Genomic DNA, 1,785 nt, shown 5'->3' on the forward strand with positions numbered 1-1,785 from the left:
CAGGAGAAAGCTGCCCTAGGGTTCTGAGCGATGCCAGACAGGCCCACTTCTCCCGTATGAGTCTGGGTCCCTAGAGACTCACCCAGAACTGGAGCTCAGAGCCTGAGACACCCTCCCAATTGAAAACGACAACCAGCCACTAGCCCGCTCCACACGCAGTCCGCACCTTAGTATTTCACTTCTGCACTGTGCCTCCTCTGAGTCTTGGTATGCTTTTCTTTTTCCTTCTAGTTGTGGAAGGGATGTTTTAATTCATTATTTTATTTTGAAGAAAAGTGCTGCTGAAAGTTATTGTATACTTTGGGAAGCTTATGGTGAACATGCTCCATCTCATGATACTTGTGAATCCTGGTTTAAATGCTTTAAAAGTGATGATCTCTGATTATTTCCAGTGACACGGTTGTGGAGTGGCCAACGGAGTGCCAACGGCCTGCAGAACAACATACTGAAGTTTTATTGTGACTATTGTGATACAAAGCTCACCGATGACTCTCCATCTGTGAGAGAGACACACTGCAATGGTAGGAAACACAAAGAGAATGTGGAAGACTACAATCAGAAACGGATGGAAGAGCAGGCCCAGAGCCTGATTGACAAAACAACTGCAGCATTTCAGCAAGGAAAAATACCTCCTACTCCATTTTCAGCTCCACCTCCTGCAGAGGCGATGATCCCAACTCCCCGGAGTCTTATGGGTCCACCTAGCCCTGGTATAATGCCAGCACCTCATATGGGGGGCCCTACCATGATGTAAATGATGGTTCCTCCTCCTCCTCCTGGGATGATGCCAGTGGCACCTGCTCCTGGAATGAGGCTGCCTATGGAAGGGCACATGCCAATGATGCCTGTGTCCCCAGTGACAAGACTTCTTGCCCATCTCCTGATGGTGCCCACTTGGCCCAGAATGATTTTACCAGACAGATAAGGAGAAAGGGGAGCCTCTTTCTATCAGGCTTCTGTTGCTTGTTTTACTTCACATGAGATCAAGGTGCTGACTCTGGGTGTTTTCTAACAGCAGACAAGGAAAATTCACTCCCTCTTCCTAAGAGAGAATAGTTTTTGAGGGGAGTAGTGGGACAAAAACACACAACAATTTTCATTTGTATTGTGAAATGTAAAAATAAAATTGTCAACTCTTTTCCTTAAAAAAAAAAAGGTGATTTCTATGTGCAAGACAAAGAATGTTCAGGTCAGTTTGAACCATGCTTTGATTGTAAAACAATCAGAATGGGCCAGAAGACATGGTAAAGTAATTTTGCTTGATGATCATGCACCATCACACACTTCAAAACCTGTTAAAGACACATTAAAAGATCTTGCCTGGGAAGTATTAACCCACCGGCCGGGTTTCCCAGATCTTGCTCCGTCAGATTACCTCTTGTTCTGATTGATGGCACACACACACTTTCTGAGCAGCACTTCAAAACGTATGAAGAAGTGGAAAATTGGATCTCTGAATGGTTTGCCTCAAAACAAGAAAAGTTCTATTGGGATGGCTTCCACAAATTACCTGAAAGCAGGGGGAAATGTGTAGCTGGTGATGGGCAATACTTTGAATAAAGCACTTTTGATGTTGCTCTTGAAATTATTGTATTTTGTTTGATTACAAAATTTGCATTATTAACTGGTACACAGAAGCTCCTGATATTTGGGTGCTCTTTCATTGGGTGCATATATGTTTAACAGATTTATATACTCTTGTATTGATCACTTTAGAATTATGAAGTGGGCTTCCTAGTCTCTTGTTATAGTCTTCTCTTTGAGGTCTATTTTGTCAGATATATG

At 43.2% G+C, this 1,785-nt stretch overlaps 1 pseudogene; it reads left to right on the top strand.

Moving 5' to 3' along the window:
- Positions 1 to 996, top strand: part of LOC102764137 — a 3,826-nt pseudogene extending 2,830 nt beyond the window's left edge.
- Positions 997 to 1,785: the final 789 nt, after the last annotated feature.

The sequence above is a fragment of the Myotis davidii genome, unplaced genomic scaffold (genome assembly GCF_000327345.1).
Source record: "Myotis davidii unplaced genomic scaffold, ASM32734v1 scaffold3435, whole genome shotgun sequence".
Taxonomy (NCBI): Eukaryota; Metazoa; Chordata; class Mammalia; order Chiroptera; family Vespertilionidae; genus Myotis; species Myotis davidii.